The sequence below is a fragment of the Schistocerca cancellata genome, chromosome 4 (genome assembly GCF_023864275.1).
Source record: "Schistocerca cancellata isolate TAMUIC-IGC-003103 chromosome 4, iqSchCanc2.1, whole genome shotgun sequence".
Lineage (NCBI taxonomy): Eukaryota > Metazoa > Arthropoda > Insecta > Orthoptera > Acrididae > Schistocerca > Schistocerca cancellata.
In genome coordinates, this window is record NC_064629.1 from 746,787,884 (window position 1) to 746,812,287 (window position 24,404).

A 24,404-nucleotide genomic window follows, 5' to 3' on the forward strand; every position below is an offset into this window, starting at 1 on the left:
GAGTTCACGTGGCGACGACTCTCAATCAGTTTCATATAAATATACGAGGTCACTATACATATTTCTTGATTTCACCCGCTCAGACACGTTGTAAGCAGTAACAATCTCTTTTTTCCTGCGAATCTGTAGTCCTCAAGGCTAACTGTCGTAACATATTGAGGAAGTAAGAGGTGCAGAATATTTTTTCTAATGTGTGGGTACAGCTGTGATCTTTAATATGAAGAGGTGTGCAGACACTATCCCCCTTCAATAGCCATAACTAAAGCATGACCATACTTTGCACAATACACTCACTAACACTCCTCAAATTCACTATTAGAATTAACGTTACCTTATTCACAGATATCCTGCACACACTTGAAGTTGAATAACTGAATGACGATGGATTCGTAGTGATTATTCAGTTACATACAGCTGCCGCACCGAAAGGGACAAACAGAAGTCTACTGTGAGCTTGCAAAAGCATTTTTTGCATTCAAGCTTATAGGAGGTGTCTACATAACATGGTATTCCTTTTTGAAAATTTAGCTCCCATACACACATGTTATAGGATCGAAACACGTATGTATCTTTAAGTCGCCGTTTCTCGCACATGTAACAAACAAAATCTTTGTATGACACTCTAACAGGCTCCTTTGTTTCTTCGTAACAAACTCAGTTTTGCCAGCTGCAAAAACAGATCCGTCTCGCGGTAACCCCCCTCCTGCTCCGAAGTGTTAAACAGGTACGCTGCTTAGCAACAGGAACATAATATGTGCTTAGACTCGACAAAGAAAAGTTTTCTGGTTTCTCCATCCATTTGCTTGGACCCTGAAAATTAACTCCAAATGGACGTACTCTAGTTTACATTGCACTCACAATGATTTCTTAATCAGGGGAAATTTATATGACCTGGGTGGTACGTCTACGGTAAATGTGCATCCATGCACTGACACAAACCCCGACTTGGTGGTCTGAATAAGATGCTTCTGTGTGCTGGCTGGATTTACAAGTATCATAAATACGAAAAGGTTTCGTAGACGTGGTGAAATCGTTAAAATAAAAAAAAAGACGCTAGGACTTTGTTAAATTGTAATTACATCCTTTATTCATCAACAAACATGTGATAACGAGAGGCTTTTTTGCTATTGGGCAGGGCAGCTGTGAGTGTACACGTATCACAATTTTTCTTTATACACCTATAAATGATAGTCAGAAATGTTATGCTACTTGAACGTAGATGTACAGGGTTATTACAAATGATTGAAGCGATTTCACAGCTCTATAATAACTTTATTATTTAAGATATTTTCAAAATACTTTGCACACACATACAAAAACTCTAAAAGTTTTTTTAGGCATTCACAAATGTTCGATATGAGCCCCTTTAGTGATTCGGCAGACATCAAGGCGACAATCAAGTTCCTCCCACACTCGGCGCAGCATGTCCCCATCAATGAGTTCGAAAGCATCGTTGATGCGAGCTCGCAGTTCTGGCACGTTTCTTGGTAGAGGAGGTTTAAACACTGAATCTTTCACATAACCCCACAGAAAGAAATCGCATGGGGTTAAGTCGGGAGAGCGTGGAGGCCATGACATGAATTGCTGATCATGATCACGACCGATTGATCGGTTTTCCAATCTCCTGTTTAAGAAATGCCGAACATCATGATGAAAGTGCGGTGGAGCACCATCCTGTTGAAAGATGAAGTCGGCGCTGTCGGTCTCCAGTTGTGGCATGAGCCAATTTTCCGCGGGCTACGCGTGAAATTTGCCCGCACGCATTCAACCGTTTCTTCGCACCCGTTGATTTCCCCTTACAGAGGCATCCAGAAGCTTTAAACTGCACATACCATCGCCGAATGGAGTTATCAGTTGGTGGATCTTTGTTGAACTTCGTCCTGAAGTGTCGTTGCACTGTTATGACTGACTGATGTGAGTGCATTTCAAGAACGACATACGCTTTCTCAGCTCCTGTCGCCATTTTGTCTCACTGCGCTCTCGACTGCTCTGACGGCAGAAACCTGAAGTGCGGCTTCAGCCGAACAAAACTTTATGAGTTTTTCTACGTATCTGTAGTGTGTCGTGACCATATGTCAATGAATGGAGCTACAGTGAATTTATGAAATCGCTTCAATCATTTGTAATAGCCCTGTACTATGACTTATGTTCCGAGCTATCACCAGACGTTTGTGGGAAATAATCAAACTATTATTCATGTAAAAAAATTATGTATGTCTTGTGGTAAGGGGAGGTTAGATTTGACGTGGAGAATTGTGATTTCAACGCATTGAGAAGTACATCCAAACTTAAGGGGTAATAGTTTCATTTAGTAATCAGCTGCACAATATTGCAGTGCAAGGTTTCAACAGGATTTGCTGTAGTGAACAAACAGTACGGGCAATACGCTTTTAACTAAATGGACACACAGAACGTCTCCTCATCGTCTCCCCTAAGCAGACCCTTACGTTTTCTTTGTTTCACTATCGACTGCGATGTTGATTACAGTACACCAACCTATATCGGTGATGTCTTTCCAACCATTTCGCCGGCCGCGGTGGTCTAGCGGTTCTAGGCGCTCAATCCGGAACCGCGCGACTGCTACGGTCGCAGGTTCGAATCCTGTCTCGGGCATGGAATCCTGTCTCGGGCATGGATGTGTGTGATGTCCTTAGGTTGGTTACGTTTAAGTAGTTCTAAGTTGTAGGGGACTGATGACCACAGATGTTAAGTCCCATAGTGCTCAGAGCCATTTGAACCATTTGAACCAACCATTTCGTCCGCGGGAGCGCTGTTGATTAACACATAGTGCCGGACGCCTGTGCTCTGCAACACTTTGAGAGAGTCTTGGCAGGATGTAGCACCTTCCGGAATCGCTGACTGGAAGACTTTAACGTCAAATAATTTCATAGAACCGAGTAGATTCCAGACACCTAGCTGGTGTGAGTGTGATCAACCACAATTTTTTCAGGTGCTGTACACATACAAGGGCTATTCAGAAAGTAGGAAACGTTTCCGTCTGATACCGCTAGGCGCGTGCCGATCGCGTATATTTTGGTATGTGCGTGCTCGGCAGCTCAGTCGGCATCCATCCGTGACAGCGGGAACGTCTCTGCACGCCTGGTTTATTCGCTATGCGAATTTGAAATGTGCGCTGCAATTGAAAATCCCACCAGTTATGAGGTGCGGTCTGTGATACGGTTTTTGTTGGCAAAAAACGTAAAACCTATCAAATTTATCGTGAACTGTGCGAAGTGTACGGAAACAACGTAATGAGTGAATGTTCCGTCCGGAAATGGTGCATTCGATTTAGAAATGGCCGAACCAACGTTCATGATGAAGAGAAGAGTGGACGTCCGAGCATTATGACTGACGATCTTGTCGCTGAAGTTGATGAAACGATTCGTGAAAACCGTCGCTTCACAATGACGGAGCTTTCGCTTTCTTTGCACAGGTTTCACGGACTTTGTTGTTTGAAATTGTCACTCAAAAGCTGGCTGCCACAAATTTTGCGCACGATGGGTGCCCAAAATGTTACAGAGCACCATAAAGAACAGCGAGTGGGGGCAACGTTGACATTTCTGTAGGCCAACCACAAACATGGGGATTCACTACTGGATCGAATCGTAACCGGTGACGAGACGTAGGTGAAACACGTCAATTGCGAGAAAAAATTACAGTCCATGGACTGGAGACACACAAGGTCCCCCACAAACCAAGAAAATGTTTGCAAACCTTGTCAGCAAGGAAGCTGATGGCGACAGTGTTTTGGGATAGGCAAGGTGTGCTTCTTATTGATTTTCTCGAACGTGGAGCAACCATAAATGCTGCCTGGTACTGTCAAACTTTGCTCAAACTTAGAAGAGCAGTGCAAAACAAACGCCGAGGAAAGCTAACGTCCACAATTTTGTTTTTTCACGACAATGGTTCAAATGGGTCTGAGCACTATGGGACTTAACTTCTGAGGTCATCAGTTCCCTAGAACTTAGAACTGCTTAAACCTAACTAACCTAAGGACATCACACACATCCATGCCCGAGGCAGGATTCGAACCTGCGACCGTAGCGGTCGCGCCGTTCCAGAATGTAGTGTCTAGAAACGCTCATCCACTCCGGCCGCTTCACGACATTGCCCGACCTCACACTGCAAACCGCACTAAAGAACTCCTTAATTCATTAAAATGAGAAATCTTCCCTCATTCGCCCTACAGCCCCGATCTGGCTCCAAACGACTTCGACTTGTTTCCCAAGATGAAGAACTGGCTTGCAACACAGCGCTTTGATGACGACGCGTAACTCGAGGCGGGCGTGACTCACTGGCTCAAGTCTCAAGTGGCAGAATTTTACGACGAAGGTCTTTCAGAGCTTTTCCGCCGCTATGATAAGTGCCTCAATGTGTTTGGTGACTTTGTGGAAAAGTAGTATGTCATGCGCTCTTTCAGATGTATATAATAAAATGCATTTCTTGTACTTAGCTTTTTTTTAATGTCAAAGCATTCCTTACTTTCTGAACAGCCCTCGTATAATCGATATCTGCACTGCTTGTCCGAAATGTGTATTTGTTTGCAGTGTAAAGTTACTGTGGCTTATATTCCGGCATGTGCAGAGAAAATGACTTTATGTCCTATCATGAGGGAGGTATAGACTCAATACATCGATAGCCATAAGGGTATGAGAGAGATTTTACGTGGAAAATTGTGTGCGCTATAGATATTGACATATCAACATGACATTCGTTCCAGAACCACAGCCATCAAGAGCAGACATTTCCAGGGCATCACCTGGTGTCAGACTGCAGCAGCACTCATCATACTTAATTGAAGTTACATTGATAAATATGAGCCTGGTTCTCAATACTCTTGTGAGTCTGGAGATGGCTGTAGAAAGCATAGCAGCAAGCAAGCAGATCAGGGCAAGAAACAGTATGTCAGCAGACGCCTTTGTTCCAGGCTGGGGCTTGCCCCATCCTTTGTAGGCCAGTTTGGAGTGTCAGATTCTAGCGTTAAAAGGTTTTTTTTTTTGCTTTTCACATTTAACCAAATATAACATTGATGATGATAATTCATGGCAATGTTTGCCGACAAGATAAAGAATGCAACCTTTTAACTCTAGATTGCGTACTCACGGCAGTTCTCCTTGGCCGTTTCTTGGTACGACTTGGAAAGAGAGAAAAATTAATGAATGATCGACGATGCGTCGGTTCTCGATTGTGTTTAGGAGACGTACGGATTGATTGCGTGAAAATAGCTTCTCAAATGACCTCTTAACCCAGATTGCTTTCACGCAATCAGACTCTTCAATGAAATTACCTAAGGGACCTATTTGAATAATAAAAAAAATTGGAAATGAATGCAAAACAGTGAAATTTTGTAAAAAAAGTTGTCAGATCGGAAATTGAACACGTTAATGGTCTCCCAAATACAATCGAGACACCGCGATAAAGAGCGAACCTGTAACAAAGTTCATTTAGACATAAACATTATTTGTGGTTAATTTAAAGAAAAGAATAAGCATAGATTTTCTGTACAGTGAAGCATCAATATATTCTCAAAGAAGAAAGGCGTTAAACTATAAACATTAACAAATTTACAATGAATACAAAACTTACATTTTTATGTTTTTCTCATACATGGAGCAGTCCAACAATCGCTGCTTTTGTATGTGTGATATTTTGTAAAAATTAAATGTCCTGGCGTGCGCGTAAGTATTTTTTATCGTCACTAGGTTTACAAAAGCGTTTTCTTTCTTGATGATAACGTGGTTTTTCACACTAAATGAAATATAACTTGTAGCGGTGCTACACAACACGTCTTAACAAGTCGGCAACCAAACATCAAAGGTAATAAAGTACATGTTAACATATCGGCGACCAGAAGTACAACTAACTATAAAGACTATAGAATTTTCCTAACAAATGATAAATTGTTCTTTCTTCTGTTTCGCAGCTTCTTGCTATCAAGCGCTGCGGCAATGATTTTAAATATCTGCGCCCAGCGAGTCATAGTATTTAAAAGTACCTTTTAAACGCTGGCCGCGCGTCTTGGTGTACGCGAACGTTATAAACAGATTTCGTTTTTTTTTTTTTTTTACTCTCGTGTTGTCATGCTTAATATCACTGCAAACTACAGCTTGGTGGCTGTCCTTTTCTCATATGCAAAATGTCTGAAATCCAATAATATCACATTGCTTCCCGCGTGAGGAGCGATGACTCCGTCAGGATCATCGAGACTCACGCGTAGTCGTGATATTATTGCTTTCGTGAAACAAGTTAGTATTACTTGCAAAAATTCTTTACAATAGATTTTACACACTGCATCAGACAAAGTGGTTAACATACAGAGTATCGGGTAAGTATATTCGTACGACTGAAATTGATAGTAATTTGTCCATAGGGTAACTACATGACAATTGAACTGTATTGAAATGTATTGTACAAGGATAACAAATGTTAATTTCTCGGTAAAAGATAATGAAATTACGATAAAGATACACATACATAGATACATTATACATGGCATAATAAATATAAAAAAAATAACAAAGAAATAAATTACTTGACTTCGCAGGAAGTCTGGGTGCTGTGTACACTCGTGGAAAAAATATGTTACAAAAGGTTGACATTCTTGTTTTACAATGGCATATTACAGGAATATTTTTGTCGTTGTTTCGTCGAAGATTTCTTGCAGTAAATACGTAGCACTTTACTTATTTGTGGCTTTTATGACCTGCAAAAAAAAAAAAAAGTTTCACTACACTTGGGTAGGTATGAGTTGCACTGGGAGTGGTAGAACTTCGGGTATAAATGATAGCACTGCGCTTGAGTGGGGAAATTGATTACACTTTCACAGTGGAGGAAAAGTAGGGCATCATTTTCACTGTGGAAGTTGGAGTAGTTGTCGGGGTGTGATGTTGCGTTGGAAATACGTCGTGGGTCAGGAACTGGAAGATTGGTTCTGCAACATGTTGAGCCGTATGGTGGCGGCCTCTATTTCACTTGACACATGTCCGTGCTTCCATTTATGTTTTCGTACATGAAAAATACAGAAAAAAATTTGTATTAGAATGTGCTTACTTACTAATAACTTAGTCTAAAAGAAAATTGGATTATTTGTTATTAATTGGATTGTTTGTTATTAATTGTTTATGTACATAAGGTCTCATTCTCTTAGGAATGCTCAGTTCTCATATTTATCTATTTTTCTGGTTTTATTTGGTTCGACACGTTTTCGTCATTACTCGGCCTGGTCAGTAAATTCGGTAGCAATTGTCAAAATCGAGCTTAAGACTCTTCCGACTAGTGTCTTTATAATTTCACAAGGTACATGAGTGCTTAATTCATCGCTTCATCATATTTTATTTTGAATGCATTTCAAACACATTTGGCATCCGCGCTCGTTGTGCAAAGAAAAATTGATTGTTGAGCGCTCAGCGTACACAGTGTTACGTCCGTTTGTCACAATCACGTGATAATAACTTGAGAGTTCCACAACGCTAGCAGCAGTATTCTGCGAGAAGCAGAGCGTTTGGTGTCTACTAGCCGTGGTGTGAGTTTTTACACAGTTTTTCGTCGACTCTGGATTACGGAAGCAGCCAGATGCGGCGACTCCCGCAGCTGTTTCGAAGAATGTGTCCGTGGAAAGGCGTACAGTATCGTTTGTGGTAAGTACAACACTTATTCACTTTCACTCTTCGGCTTTCTACATCGCGGTTTCGTGGTACAAGTACTTATAACATTACTTCACACGCGGTATTTCACACGTGTCCTTGGAGTTATCACCTTTTCAGTTCACACGTCATTGTTAATTCGTGTTCACATTTATTTGGTCGTCATGTTAAGGTTCACACGCACCACTTTTATACGTGTCCATTAATTACTTGTCTATAGTCGGTTCACACGCAGCAGCACATAAGTGTCCATTTATTACTGACTGCATTATTACTACAAAGTACAGTTAACATTTAGTATACATATCATGTCTAACAATTATTTACAAAGAAATATTTAGTCTCTGTGACTACAAGGCCTGACGAAAAGCGTGTCTCTTGTTCGTAGTTTGTGCTTCCAAGGCACTTTAGACACTTTGTTCGAAATCTTGTTATTCTTTTCTTTTTACAATGGTTACTTTTTTCTCAAGTTCAGTTTGAAGACATAGTCAATGTGGCTTCGTTTACGTGATGAACAGTTCGTGTGCAAACTACCATTAGGGAAATTGGGAAGCTTGGTGTTCCCTGTCGTGCAATTGCACATAACAAATCTTAATTGAACTCGCAATTTGCGGAGAATAAGCATAGCCCGTCGACAACCAATGAGTCACGACTATCCATTCGTATAGCCTGTATGTATCAATCATGCAACCAGCTCGTAAAATTCACTTCTCTACTGGATAAGGTAGGATGGTAAGGATACTGGTTAGAGGAAAACACAAAAGACTTTTATGGAGTGAAGAGATTTGAAGGCACAGTGTTAATGACGTATGATATGATGAGCTTAACATAAATTATTATCACCTTAGTTTTTCATGACAAATAGTATAATTAAATCGATACAGTAGTTTCCTTGTCGTCTGATCCAGCTCTCTAAACAATTTTCTATGCATATCTAAAATTACTTAAACCATGCATTAGCAGTGAACTGTGTCTCTTAAGTATCTTCTGTTCCATGTATCATAAAATTGGTTTCCTAAAAAAAAAAATCATCGTATCTCGAGGACCTGAAATAGATTTTTCAAGTACTAAATTAGTTTATTTATAAATGATCTTTGTAGGTATTTCAGCTGCACTGTGCCGTAAAATTGTTATGAGCGTATACGGTTTTCTCCGTATTATAATAAAATAATTGAGTTGCGCACTTCTTTCCTGCTACCTGGATCGTTATTGACTTACTTGATTCTTATATGCTAAGCTGCTGCTTTTTGCCTGCTGCGTTTCATAGGTGGTCTCATAAAATTTGTTGTCACACACTCCTTATGCATAACATAACATTTACCTCATTAGAGTAAGCGACCTTAATAAATATTTTTTTATGCCTACGAGCAATCATTCTGGTCTGAATTATCATTTTAATTTATTTCATTCAAGAGGAGAGAGCTTTGGTATACTTAAAACTAGTGGTAGCAGGTGGCACTTAGCACGTCCCTACTATAATATTTGTCAGCTCTTTCGGCTGTGGCCGTTCATGGCTCAATTAACTTAAAACTAACTTACATCTAAGGCAAATCTTGCTCTCCTACAATAAATGTGTTTTACTTAAGGTGCTCATATAAATTACTTATCTTGTTGTGGCAGGTCGACAGGGTGTTAGTCCTGTGCACTACTCTTACATACGTTGGTACTTCACACATAGTATGACAACTTATAGTGTGTGTATATTTTATTTTAGCAGCTTAACTTAACAGATATTTTCAATGGTTGACTCGGTATTTCTTCAAATCTGCGTGATGAAACAATCCTTTTATTCGTCCAGATACAGGCTCAGCTAATAGATAGCAACCAATGTGCGGCTTTCTTAAGATAATATATGGTCCTTCATACAAGCATACAAGTGCTGCCACTTGCGATTCTTATGATGAATCAAAGATGGTTTGAAGTGGGTCTTTAATAGCACTCGTTCATTTATACGATACGATAAGACTTTGCTAATGTATTTGTCATGCGCCTTTTTTCTAAGGTTGGCATGAGTGGTTAAAGATATGAGAGCTTGTCTTAACTTGTCGTCTAATGTTACTTCAGGCTGTTGTAATTTTGGGATAGTGTCTACCCATTCATTTCTTTCTAGTCGTTTAGAGACTAGTTCTGATGGTGTGAAACCAGTTGATGTGTGAGGTAAGTTATTAACAATCTCTTCAAAGGGTGTGACGAAATCAATCCACCGTGTCTGCTGGTTTGGAATATACGTTCGTATGAAACGATTGAACTCTTTGAATACTCTTTCTGTGGGATTACTTTGCGGTCGATACCGGGATATCAAAATTTGTGTGATGTCGTTGGTTGCAAGGAAATTTCTCCATCGTTTCCCCACGAAAGTTGATGCGTTATCAGATAACATGGCTTCAGGCTTGCCAAAGCGAGGAAAATAGTCTTTCTCAATACGTCTAATTAGTCGAAGTATATTAGATAACTTCATTGCATAGAGTCTCACGTGTTTGGTAAAAAGATCTAACAATACGACCAGATACTTCACACCTCCTCTTCCCTGAGGAAGTGGACCTGCATAATCCAAACTGACGATTTGGTTTGGTCTTTCTGTACGTATCGGGTTTAAAGGTAAGGCATTTGACAAGTTGAAAGGTTTCGCCTTTTGGCAAATGGAACAATTTCTTAATAATTGGTGCACCTTCTTGTGAAGATTAGGTACATAGCAGTATGTTGAAATCTTGCGTTTGCATTTTTCTGGGCCATAGTGACCCCAGGAGAGGTGAGTGTACCAAATGAGATGTTCAACATAATCTTTAGGAATACAGACACACCACCTTCCTGTCAACGGAGAAGTTCGGTGAAACAAAACTCCATTGTGTACTTTATAAAATATTGACAACGAGTGATCAGGGTTGTTTTGAAGAAGCTGTTTAATTTCTAGTCAATTGCGATCTGTGTCTTGAAGAGTATTCATTTGACGGCAAAGACGCAGAAAGTAACTCCGATGTAGAGGATCTTTCATAAGAAGAATTTTGTGATTAGAAATCTGTTCTATTAATTCAGTAGGCTCCGGCAATCCTTCCGGCATACGTGACAATGCATCAGCAATGATGTTATTCTTGCCCTTTACGTAAATAATTTCAAAATCATACTCTTGTAGAAATAAACACCATCGAGTAAGCCGAGGATGATACAGTTTGCAAGAGAGTAAGAAGCTCAGTGCTTGATGATCTGAGTATACTCTGATTTTATGACCATAAATATAGTAATTAAAGCGGCGAAAAGCCCACACAACGGCTAATCCCTCTAATTCGGTTACCGAATATGATCTCTCACATTCGGTTAAGACCCGACTGGCAAAGCTGATTATTTTGACTTCCTCCTGCCCATCAGTTTTGTCTATTTGAAATAAACATGCACCTAATCCTTGAAACGATGCATCGCAAGAAATGCAGAAATCTAAACTCATGTTTGGATGACTTAAAATGTTACTCTTTAGAAGAGCTTCTTTGATCTTGTCAAAGGCGTTTTGGCATTCAGAAGTCCACATCCAGTGGACGTTTTTCTTGAGCAAATTTAACAATGCGGAATTGTTCATTGATTGATTCGGAATAAAGCGACGGAAGAATGAAGCTAATCCAATGAAACCTTTTAGTTGCCTTTTAGTGCAAGGCACAGGGAAATTTTCTATTGCTGTTAACTTGCTGGGATCAGGTGAGATTCCTTCCGAAGAAATTATATGTCCTAAAAACTTGACTTCTTTCTTGGCAAATTTGGATTTTTGTAAATTTGCGGTAACACCAAAATCAGAGAATCTTTGAAAGATCTTTTGTAGGAGAGTTAAATGTTCTTCCCAGGAAGTCGTTGCGATCAGTAAATCATCAACATAGACGGTGACTTGGTCAAGTAACTCTGGTCCTAGCACATAATCAAGTGCTGCAATAAAAACACCAGAACTAATGTTGAGACCGAAAGGTACTACACGAAAATGATAGGATCTGCCGGCAAAGATAAAGGCTGTGTACTTCCTCGATGATGATGATAGTTTCACCTGCCAATAGCTACTTCGGAGGTCTATTGAGGATAAGAACCTCACACTATGGAATTTTTGTAGTTGTTCCTCCAGTGGTTCTGGTCTTGTGCATACTGGAATGATGATTTTATTAATATTCCTTGCGTCCAAGACAAGTCTGACGCTTCCATCGTTTTTGAAAACAGGTAACAACGGGCTACTGTAGGGAGAGTCGGACGGTTCTATGATTTACCACTTAAGCATTTTACGTATTTCTTGTTTGACGGCTTCTTTACGGGACTGCGGAACTGAATAGGTTATTTTGCAAAAAGTATCATGGGGTTTCACTATCATGTTAAATTCATAGTCTGCTATGATACCTGGTTTTCTGGAAAAAAATGTTCACAAATGTTGCTAATAGGTCGTGTAGTTCATACTTCTGTCTGTCGTCGAGTCCGTCTGTTTCCACAATTTTTATGCGTAACTCGTCGGCAGTTGGTAATAAGTCAGGGTCATTGTTGACGTCACTGAACTCGTCAACCGCACGGTGGTAATGTTGCCTGTCAGAAAGTCTACGTATTTTCACTTTACGTTCCAGGTTGGTTATCCTGACTTTGGTTCTCATTAGATGAATGACCAGTGTCCTATCATCTAGTCTTAACGTGCACTTACCTTCAGCTAAATCAATGATGGCACGATTTCTTCGTAGAAAGTCCATTCCTAACAAGCATGGCACTGACAGGTTCTTTACTACTAAAAATGTGCACGGTATACAGTCCGATTTAAATTGTATTGTTGCTTGTACACTCCTGGAAATGGAAAACAGAACACATTGACACCGGTGTGTCAGACCCACCATACTTGCTCCGGACACTGCGAGAGGGCTGTACAAGCAATGATCACACGCACGGCACAGCGGACACACCAGGAACCGCGGTGTTGGCCGTCGAATGGCGCTAGCTGCGCAGCATTTGTGCACCGCCGCCGTCAGTGTCAGCCAGTTTGCCGTGGCATACGGAGCTCCATCGCAGTCTTTAACACTGGTAGCATGCCGCGACAGCGTGGACGTGAACCGTTTGTGCAGTTGACGGACTTTGAGCGAGGGCGTATAGTGGGCATGCGGGAGGCCGGGTGGACGTACCGCCGAATTGCTCAACACGTGGGGCATGAGGTCTCCACAGTACATCGATGTTGTCGCCAGTGGTCGGCGGAAGGTGCACGTGCCCGTCGACCTGGGACCGGACCGCAGCGACGCACGGATGCACGCCAAGACCGTAGGATCCTACGCAGTGCCGTAGGGGACCGCACCGCCACTTCCCAGCAAATTAGGGACACTGTTGCTCCTGGGGTATCGGCGAGGACCATTCGCAACCGTCTCCATGAAGCTGGGCTACGGTCCCGCACACCGTTAGGCCGTCTTCCGCTCACGCCCCAACATCGTGCAGCCCGCCTCCAGTGGTGTCGCGACAGGCGAGAATGGAGGGACGAATGGAGACGTGTCGTCTTCAGCGATGAGAGTCGCTTCTGCCTTGGTGCCAATGATGGTCGTATGCGTGTTTGGCGCCGTGCAGGTGAGCGCCACAATCAGGACTGCATACGACCGAGGCACACAGGGTCAACACCCGGCATCATGGTGTGGGGAGCGATCTCCTACACTGGCCGTACACCACTGGTGATCGTCGAGGGGACACTGAATAGTGCACGGTACATCCAAACCGTCATCGAACCCATCGTTCTACCATTCCTAGACCGGCAAGGGAACTTGCTGTTCCAACAGGACAATGCACGTCCGCATGTATCCCGTGCCACCCAACGTGCTCTAGAAGGTGTAAGTCAACTACCCTGGCCAGCAAGATCTCCGGATCTGTCCCCCATTGAGCATGTTTGGGACTGGATGAAGCGTCGTCTCACGCGGTCTGCACGTCCAGCACGAACGCTGGTCCAACTGAGGCGCCAGGTGGAAATGGCATGGCAAGCCGTTCCACAGGACTACATCCAGCATCTCTACGATCGTCTCCATGGGAGAATAGCAGCCTGCATTGCTGCGGAAGGTGGATATACACTGTACTAGTGCCGACATTGTGCATGCTCTGTTGCCTGTGTCTATGTGCCTGTGGTTCTGTCAGTGTGATCATGTGATGTATCTGACCCCAGGAATGTGTCAATAAAGTTTCCCCTTCCTGGGGCAATGAATTCACGGTGTTCTTATTTCAATTTCCAGGAGTGTACTTGCAAGCTAACCTTCTGTACTAGGGAGCCTACTGCTCCGGATACAGTACATCCTTGTACAGGAAGTGAAGGAATTTTTGTTACAGAGCATACCTTTTTATATACACACATAGACATAGCATTAATATTTGCACCTGTGTCGATGATAGGAATGATTGGTATATCATAAATGTGAATCAGAGTTGACGCTTGTACTTGGTTTTCCCAAAAGTCGTTGTTTTCGTAGGTGTTCTTTTCGTCTAATAGTTCGTCCCGTAAGTCTCTGTCGTCTTCGTATCTAATTACGTTGATATGTCTTTTAATGAAGTTGCCCTCCCATTGGTTCCGCAGCTTCCCCGTGGAGGCCTAAAGAAGCTGCTAATGGTTTTCCGACTGGGGTGGAGCTGAAATGTCAGTTATTTTTACTTGACTAGTATTTTGCGACCTACCAGGTCGAAAATTTGCGTTCGTATCCCATACGACTTGTGCATCTGTTGATTGCGTGTTATTTGACATCGCGTTTGGTGCTTGGTTCGCCTGTGTGTAAAAAATAGTCGGATTTCCTTGGCTATTATAACCGGCGGTGTCAGGAAAAGCATCCGACGAATTGTCCTGACTATTGTTCCTGAACTGTTGGTTGGGTTGGTGAGAAAATGTCGCATTTTTTGCCTGTGAAAAATTTATTTGCTGAGAGGGAGTGAAGTGACTCGGCTGACTGTACTGTTGTGGTCTGTTATAATTGTTCCATTTCTTTCCCTTGTGACGATTTCCATTATTCGTCTTGTTGTTCTGGTACTGGTAATTACCGTTGTGATTTATCGGTGAATTACCGTATTGTTGCTGTGTGTTTTGATAAATCGGATTGTATCTATTCTGGTGTGGATGTTTGTTATATTGTTTTCCAAATACGGCGGTTGAAACTGTTATGATTGCCGTAAGGCGGAGCGTTTGGTTGTCCCGTGTTATGTTGGTACGACATTCCACTGACGCAATTTGTTATGTGCTGCTGCGGAGCGGGCGGTCCATTATTATAATTATTCCGCGCGCTCGCACGCACATCCTCATAGATCATATCCAAATTGTCAAGAACAGAAAGAAAGGCTTCTAGGTCTTCTTCACTCACATTAACTAGTTTTTCTCTTATTGACACAGGAAGTTTTGACTTTAAGATCATGATTACATCTTTGGTTGAAATGGGCGTGTCCCAATACTGAATTTTACGTAGATATTTTTCAAAATAACGTCTCAAACCTCCTCCTTTGGTGTTGAAAGGTGCGGCGTTGTAAACCTCTTTTCGGAGTCTTTGTTGTATACCTGAACTCCAGAATTTATTCAGAAAATGCTTTTCAAAATCTGCATAGGTGTGACATTTGTTTATTATTTCTGTACCCCAAATTGATCCTTCACCGTGTACATAGCCTAAGATGAACTGTATCCGCTGCCTGTCGTTCCATGATTCTGGAAAAGCGCCTGTGAATGATTTTAGAAATACCATTGGATGCATATTTCGTTTTTCAGGTATAAAAGGCTGAAAAGCTCTGTGTTTTATCACACTCTCGTCTCGCATTAGTTCAACGAGTGTTAGTTGATCGGCATGACTACGTGACGTAGAAGTTTCGCCACTCGTATTATTTACTGTTGGTGAGAATTGTACCTGACACTCGGGATATTGACGATTATCGTGTTCTGGCGGTAGCGAATACTCACTTTGATGGTCACCTTGCAATTCCGTAACTTGTCGTTTTAGTTGATCTATATCATTGCTTAGCTGACGTTTCCATTCCGGAAGATCGTGGCTAAATGCTCGTCTGATTTCACCTAATTCACTGGTTAAAGTGTCACCAGAAGTACCGGGAGCGGTTAAGATTTCTGCTGTAGCAGATTTAACCGTACCCTTTAGTTCAGCGTGTACCTTGCTGACAATCTTGCATCCACTCTTCAAATTCCCTATTAAGTGTATTGCTTATACCGGTGTTGACATCTGCGATCTTTTTGTCAATATTGACATCGGATATTTGCTGAGCAAGGTCTTCGACTCGCTCGCCAACGTGGTTGACACTTTCTGTCAATTGGCTTACTCTCTTTGAAACATCACTGTAATGTTTCAAAGAGTCACTCGCAGTTGATTTACACACATCTATTTGGGCCTGCATATCTATGAACTTGCTACCAATATTGGTCTCGGCGGATTCCACCATCGAAAGAACACTATCAATTTTTGCGTGTACGCTTGCGTTTAGCTCGCTTGCGTAAGCAGTGGTAATGGCTTTAATTTTTTCCTCCATGGTGTCATTCGAATTTTTGATTTGTGCTTGGATGTCCTCTATCCTTGATTCTAAACTGCTGAACCTGCTGTCACTTTGATTTGCTAACTAACTGATTTGCGTTCCAAGATTGTCACTTTGGTTTGTTAACTGACTGATTTGCGTTCCAAGATTGTCACTTTGGTTTGTTAACTGACTGATTTGCGTTCCAAGATTACCCATGTTTGCTTCAAAACTGGTTTTCATATCAGCAAACAATTTTAGTATATCTGACAACGAGCATTCACGTGACTGCGACGCGGTCTGTGGCGCCGACAGCTCACGTGTCGCTTCGTCCTGTGTTGTTCCCTCACTACGAGATTCAGGTTTGTTTACACCCGCGCGCGGTCTAAGTTGCCTTGGTTGCTCATCAGCCATCGTAAATTTAAAGTAGTTACACTGCACGAGCTAGAAAAGATAATTTTTTTTAAATTATGATTTTCACTTGTCAGGTGCGCCAAGGATTTCGCGTCCTGATTTCTCAGATATTGCTTGCGCGTTATAAACAATTGAAACTCTGACACACGAAAATGCCAATATGGCAACGAGAGAGATAAAATAAATGAAAAACACTTATAGAGCACTGAAACTGGCGGCCATTGTGATTTACTAAAATGCACAACAATGGAAATTCTTGCTATTTCTAACTATTGTAAGCGAAATGATGTGATAGAGGTGGATCTAATAGCAAAAGGAAACAGAAATTTGGAAATTAAATTGCTTGAGGAAAAGGAAAAAAGCGTAGAGAGTGAATGTCACGAGCCGACTGAATGCTCGGTACGCAAAGCTTCAAACGTAATGAAAAATCGTACTCACATTAGTTGTCTTGCGCGCTGCTATTTATTGCTGTTGTGGATTCTTGCTGCGATTTTCTGCATATGCGTCCTTTTTTTATCACTGGTTTTGACTTCCAATTTTCTCCAGATGGTAGCATGAAAATAAAAAGAACAAATTAGTTTTTTACTTAGGTCCCTGTTCGGGCGCCACATCTAGCGTTAAAAGGTTTTTTTTTGCTTTTCACATTTAACCAAATATAACATTGATGATGATAATTCATGGCAATGTTTGCCGACAAGATAAAGAATGCAACCTTTTAACACTAGATTGCGTACTCACGGCAGTTCTCCTTGGCCGTTTCTTGGTACGACTTGGAAAGAGAGAAAAATTAATGAATGATCGACGATGCGTCGGTTCTCGATTGTGTTTAGGAGACGTACGGATTGATTGCGTGAAAATAGTTTCTCAAATGACCTCTTAACCCGGATTGCTTTCACGCAATCAGACTCTTCAATGAAATTACCTAAGGGACTTATTTGAATAATAAAAAAAATTGGAAATGAATGCAAAACAGTGAAATTTTGTAAAAAAAGTTGTCAGATCGGAAACTGAACACGTTAATGGTCTCCCAAATACAATCGAGACACCGCGATAAAGAGCGAACCTGTAACAAAGTTCATTTAGACATAAACATTATTTGTGGTTAATTTAAAGAAAAGAATAAGCATAGATTTTCTGTACAGTGAAGCATCAATATATTCTCAAAGAAGAAAGGCGTTAAACTATAAACATTAACAAATTTACAATGAATACAAAACTTACATTTTTATGTTTTTCTCATACATGGAGCAGTCCAACAATCGCTGCTTTTGTATGTGTGATATTTTGTAGAAATTAAATGTCCTGGCGTGCGCGTAAGTATTTTTTATCATCACTAGGTTTACAAAAGCGTTTTCTTTCTTGATGATAACGTGGTTTTTCACACTAAATGAAATATAACTTGTAGCGGTGCTACACAACACGTCTTAACAAGTCGGCAACCAAACATCAAATGTAATGAAGTACATGTTAACATATCGGCGACCAGAAGTACAACTAACTATAAAGACTAGAATTTTCCTTTGTTCTTTCTTCTGTTTCGCAGCTTCTTGCTATCAAGCGCTGCGGCAATGATTTTAAATATCTGCGCCCAGCGAGTCATAGTATTTAAAAGTACCTTTTAAACGCTGGCCGCGCGTTTTGGTGTAGGCGAACGTTATAAACAGATTTCGTTTTTTTTTTTTTTTTTTTTTTACTCTCGTGTTGTCATGCTTAATATCACTGCAAACTACAGCTTGGTGGCTGTCCTTTTCTCGTATGCAAAATGTCTGAAATCCAATAATATCACAAGATACAGCTTCCAGTCTCGCGGCTTATGATGATGTGGGTCCTGGTTCCTCCTGGACGGGTGAATACTGAAGTAACACCAAGTTTGCGCCATCAGGACCGCGTTATATAGTCTTTGGAAATTTGAGAAGATTCAATATGGCAAGCGTTTGCGCTGGAAGTATTGAAAGTGTTGTGGCGTTGCAAGACAGCCACGCCACTCGGAAGTAGCCGAAATGCACGCGTACACACACGCCGGCTGGCGTGAGGTCTGAAACAGGATACTTAATGAATGCTATAAAGAAAAGTACGTAGCTTCTTTAATACTTAACTTTAATTCATCCTTGTGGTACATCGCTCTTAATAATACAAGTGAGACTCTCAGATATGGTTAATGGCGCCTTGCTAGGTCGTAGCCATGGACTTAGCTGAAGGCTATTCTAACTGTCTCTCGGCAAATGAGAGAAAGGCTTCGTCAGTGTAGTCGCTAGCAAAGTCGTCGTACAACTAGGGCGAGTCCTAGTACGTCTCTCTAGACCTGCCGTGTGGTGGCGCTCGGTCTGCAATTACTGACAGTGGCGACACGCGGGTCCGACATGTACTAATGGACCGCGGCCGATTTAAAGCTACCACCTAGCAAGTGTGGTGTCTGGCGGTGACACCACAGAAAGTATTCGGGCTCATACGACTGAGGTCCGCCTGGGGAGGAGCCTCCACAGCTGGTGTGCCTCTCTCTGGCTGACACACGCTTTGCGGCTGTGGCTATGGGCCACGTTTACAACAGTAGTTTTCTTCGGTCTCTGAGTGTTGGAGTTGTACTGTGGCACTGTGCCCTGCATGTGGGCATCCAGAAGGCGGGTACATAGGATGTGCGAGCGTTTCAGCAATCTCAGGCATCTAGCCACGAATGGATCATGTTCCTCAATACATCGCAGTGGTACTTGTTGTTGTTGTTGCTATCCTATCACACTATAGACCCTTTCCTCCCTCCTTCTCCATCTTGGTGTAGCCGAGAGAACCAGCAAACTTTGGAATTCTAGAGTACTTTTCTTTCTTTTGCTTGTGCCTTTTTCCTGCAGTTATGCAGGGTCGGCATGGTTAATCGGATTTGGCGAGGTTAATTTAAGGGGTGGAAGGATGCCCTTCCTGCCGCCACCCCGTAACCCCCGGGATGGAATTAGTGTACTCCAACTGTCCGTGTCTAGTGTAACCCATGGAATAGTGCGAATGTGTGCAGATGTCTGCAAGCCCTGTAACTGAGGCGGGACGTGGGGACCAGCCCAGTATTCACCTAGTGGGATGTGGAAAACTGCCCAAAAACCACATCCAGGCTGGCCGGCACACCAGCCTCCGTCGTTAAGCCGCCGGGCAGATTCGATCCGGGGCCGGCGCGCCTACCCAAGTCCAGGAAGCAGCGCATTAGCTAACCTGGCGGGTCGGAATTCTATAGTACTTTTAAAAAAGAAAATAAACTTAGCAGACCTGTAGTGGTCGGGAGCTCTATAACCGTGGAAGTATAAATTCATGTCGAAATGTGAAATTCAACTATCACTCAAAACATCACTGTTTCCAATTGTGGTGTAAAATAATAATAGGTTCAGATTATTTAATGAAATTTCTCATCAAGAACGCTGTTGTTTATATGCACAAATTACTCTGCAGCGTTGATCTTTTTTTTTATTTTGCATAGTTTTAACCTGTTTGAGGCAAGTATTTCGAATGCCTGTACTAAAGGTTTAATCAGTATTTCTTATGGCACATCTTCTGAAGAAACATATGTGACATCTTCAAGATGTGATATTCCACACCAGATTTAATAATTCTTGGAGCAGTACATGAAGTCTACCACCTGAAAGCGCCCCTAATCGTGATTATGTGACCAGAAATTTAGTTGTTTATTAACTTCAGTAGTATTTCTGAATCGATTCCCCGTCAGGTGTTTTCTTTGGACTGGAAGGCGCCGGCCGGCCGGAGTGGCCGTGCGGTTCTAGGCGCTACAGTCTCGAACCGCGTGACCGCTACGGTCGCAGGTTCGAATCCTGCCTCGGGCATGGATGTGTGTGATGTCCTTAGGTTAGTTAGGTTTAAGTAGTTCTAAGTTCTAGGGGACTGATGACCACAGATGTTAAGTCTCATAGTGCTCAGAGCCATTTGAACCATTTTTTGGAAGGCGCCTCTGGCACGCGCCGGTATCCGACAGGTTGGTTCATGCATACAGACCACTTGAGATGGTGGCGACGGCGATGGCGACAGGAATTTCTCAGGTATCAAATATCGAATGGTTGCTGTCACCTGAATATTTTGTTCCTAAGGATTAGCTCACTGCTACTTGCAACGGCGGCCTGGACACTGGTGGTTCCAATTTCCCCAGCGCATAAGCCCAAGCTCACTGCTATTTGCACAGGCCTACATGGTGAGGCAGCCGATAGCCGTCGCAGGCAATGGGGTGCGCTGTCGGGGCAGCCAGCGCTGTGAGCGCCGCACATGGCTTCTTCCAGTGGGCACAACTCCAGCGCACGGGGTGAAATATGAAAGTTTTCAGATGTGTTAAATGGTCTGTGATAGTGTAATACGTGTTTTCTTATGCAATTGGGATGAAATAAGGGCCACAATTGTTTAAAAGTTCCATACACAGTGATCGAAAACCAGACATTCTTTAAATAAACTATATTCTGTACACAACCTTGTATCCTGTAAATTGTTTAAATAAACAGTATTCCATTCACTGCAGTCAGTTTACTGACAAATTCTTTAGATAAGTCATGAAACTGTATTCCAAAGACTGCCTTGTTTTCAATAAACTGTATAAATAAACGATATTCCATACACTGATATCGGTTTCCTGCAAAATCACCAATCGACTGAGTCTTTTTCCCACCAATTTCCAGGTGGGGGAGGGGAGGAGTAGAGCTGGAGGGTTAGTTAATTGATCGATTTAAATAATTAGTCAATGAAATTGATGTGAAAAGTGTGGTGTCACCGCAAGGCACCACACTTGCTAGGTTGTAGGCTTCAAATTGGCCGCAGTCCGTCAGTACACATCAGACCCGCGAGTCGCCACTGTCGACGCTGGCAGACCGAGCACCGCCACTCGGCTGGTCTTACGAGACAAACTAGCGCACTGCCCAGTTCTACAGCCGACTTTAATAGGAATGGATCACTTGTTATAACTTCAGAGATCTCATTTGCAAAGACGCTAGTTGGCATTGCCTTCAGCTAAGTCAGCAGCTACAACCTAGCCAGGCGCCACGTACAGTTTATGCATTGACAATTGATCTATATGTGTGGTGCAATCAGAATTATAAAGAACTATTCGGAGTTCATTCTATAACTGCACTTGTAAATATTATTGTTGAAAGTCAAGATCGACGTTCACCGCTGATGCTGAATTAAAGCTAAGTATTTAATCGTATTCCTGTCTACTAACTTTCTAATCACCTAAGATGTTCCAGATACATCCCGTCAAGTATAGTTCATTGATCCTCATGTCAGCCTACGTGATCAACGCGTGCAATTAATGGCCACACCTCGTGATCAGACTAAGAGTCAAATTGCGTCCCTCAGCTGGGTCACCCTTTTTCCATGAGGCCCATAGTTCCGCCTCATACATAACAAAAAGTGTGCAGGCATTGGCAAGGAGATTTCCCAGAGGGGTTGAGGAGGAGGATAGGAGGAGGGGGAGGGGGGCAGGGATGTGACATGGAAAATCACTTAACTGAACAATAGATTAACGACCTGTCAATCAAAAGAGAACAATAGGTTTGCTGCTGAATGTACTTGCCCCTGATGTAGGCAACCCACACTAACAAATTGTCCTGATGCTGTCTTCATCCCACTACTACTGTCTGGGATGCCTTTTCATTTCATAGCAGGAACTCTCGGTTGTCATCTCCAGCATCCTTACAGTACAAGGATGCACCGACGATATTCTGCACGCCTTTTCGTTGCCCTTCATGGCAAACCGTCCTGGGCTTACATTTCAGCAAGATAACGCCCACCCACACGCGGCCAGTTTCTACTGCTTGAATCTGTGCTTGTCAAACCCAACCTTTTCAGCATGACGAGCGGATCTCTCTCCAGATGAGAACGTTTGGAGGTTAAAGGCATGGCTCACCAGCCAGCTCCAGATTTTGACAATGCAATGCGCCAGTTAGGCATAATAAAGCGCGATATCCCTCAAGATCGCATGCAACGATTCTATCAATCAATGCCAAGTAGAATAACTGCTTGCATAAGGAACAGAGGTAGACTAATGCGTTATTGACATGCTATAGTGTATTTATCTGCATTATCCCTTAAGCCTTAACGATGGGTTGAATTCCAAAATGGTGTCCAATGCCGGATAGTGCCTCTGATACTTCACTGTACATAGCCAGAAAATTATGCCTCGGCATCATTTGACCAAGCTGGCTATCTTAATTCTCTTATCTCATTGTGACCGCACCAACCGCCGTCCTACTGTGAAATGCGCAGTTGTCGGGCACAGATAAAAAAAGTGAGCTTTGTTTATCGCGTTACTATGGTAACAGCATACTTAGTTTTCATTTTAATAACTTGACGTTTTTTCGGTTTATTGCTATTTTTAGAACTTTTCCTCAAGGTAAGAGACCATTGTATTTAGAACAAAACAAAGATATCTACAAGATTTTTATGTGAAATATGCCTTTCACTTATTTTTATAATTTACCGGCGTTTTACAGATCTACAGCATAAAATACCCAATTTGTTTTGTGCCTTCAGGAAAGCAAATGTTTACAAATCTTTTACATGACAAGAGTACACATGATAATAATTAGTCGTTTTTACATTAGCGTGTATACTAATCAGATTCAGTCTTGTTCTCATTCGTCACTTTTTATTTTATTTTCAGTTGAACATTTGCTGGGTACAACGCATTTCTTGTGACAATGGATTCCCTGGCACTGCCTGAAGTGCGATAAGTTTGACTTACAGTTAGCTCCGAGATAGCGCTTGCTATCAATTATCCTCTCATTCTGTCGTCCTTATCTTGCGCTTTATAAAGCGGTAATACCGGAGAAGATTAAGTAATCATGTCCACTTTAATCATCTACGCTCCAAACGACGGTGCAGTGTGTGGCAGATGGCACTTTCCGATGTATCGTATATTCGCTCTACACCCCCGTTGATTTGCGTATAGAGCGCGGGAAGAATGACTGCACTGGTCTGAAAAACGTAAGAGGAAAGTAATTTTCGGATGATGTGTCATTGTCAAGTAACATAGCTCGATGGAACTTGGACCGTATACGAGGTGTGTTCTAAAAGAAACCGCACTTTTGAAACAGCGCCCCAACTGGCAGAAGGAGCGCGCTGCAGACTGCTGTTAAGGGCCCCGTAAACGATCAATCGTGTTTGACAAAATCGCTCTTAGTTAGCCACGGATTTGCCAGACAAGCTCGTTCACGTTCAAATATGTTTGTCACTTTAACTCCACTTTGAAGCAGACGCTGTTCGTGAGTATTTGACAGTAGTGAGAACGGCCACAAATGCAGACAAAGTAGTTCTGGAATTGACTTTGGCACTGTGTTTGAAGAAGGGGAAGAAAACAAGACTCTGGTCCAGCGAATGGCTTAAATGAGATATTTACCCACGAAAATCTGCCTAAGGAAATATTACTCTCAGATTACATCGACATTCTTCGAATGGACAATGGAACTTTTAATAACTTGCTAAGCACCTCCTAAAAGAGCAAATGTGTCTGTCAACTTCGCTCTTATCTGTCCACTGATGCGTTAAAACAAACCAGTACACGTACCAAGAAAACTTATAAATTTAACCTTACTTTTGAAGCAGACGTTTTTCGTGTGTGCTGTATTTTGGCGCTACTGGGAATCGCTACAAATGCAGATAAGGCATTTCTAGTAGCATGGAGAACTGCATCAATCCAGTTTTCGGACTGACAGCCACAACAACAACATTGACTCTGGTACTGTGTTTAAAGAAGAAGCAAACAACACGCTGGTCCAGGGAATGGTTTATAATGATAGAGAAATATGCATCTGAAAACCCGTTAAAGGAAATGTTACGCTAAGAACCTGATGATTACATCAACTTTCTGCTGATGGACGGTGATACTTTTAATAGCTTGTTTAGCGTTGCTTTGCCCTC